Below are 314 nucleotides of genomic sequence, written 5' to 3'. Positions count from 1 at the left end.
CCCCCTTACCCCACTTCCTGTCCCGGCATCTGACACAGCCATGGGTGATACCAGAGTCCCTGTAAAGGGGATTTACTCTTTATATGTCCTGGTGTCACCAGCTCAGGAAGTTAGGAGACATCCTCTCACTTCCTGCTGTGTCTTTGGGGCAAGAAGTGAAGAGGAGTATCCCTCATAGGATGTCCCGCTTTCTAATAGTCTCTTGTCTCTCCCACAGGAAGAAGAGGAGGAGGAGGAGGAGGAGGAGGAAGACCTGGTGGTGAGTAGGAAGGACGCGGGTCACATGACCTGCACTGGGCTCTAGGACTCGGGGG

At 54.5% G+C, this 314-nt stretch overlaps 1 protein-coding gene across 1 annotated transcript in view; it reads left to right on the top strand.

Annotated features, from left to right (window-relative positions):
• The window catches only part of LOC108803342 (cytochrome b-c1 complex subunit 6, mitochondrial), a gene marked incomplete at its 3' end in the record, with an annotated part of 1,521 nt that overhangs the window by 188 nt on the left and 1,019 nt on the right, over positions 1-314 (top strand). The window lies entirely within an intron of this gene.

This window comes from Nanorana parkeri, unplaced genomic scaffold (assembly GCF_000935625.1).
Source record: "Nanorana parkeri isolate BGI_ZX_2015 unplaced genomic scaffold, ASM93562v1 scaffold3618, whole genome shotgun sequence".
Classification (NCBI taxonomy): Eukaryota; Metazoa; Chordata; class Amphibia; order Anura; family Dicroglossidae; genus Nanorana; species Nanorana parkeri.
This window is presented reverse-complemented; position numbering and strand designations above follow the sequence as displayed.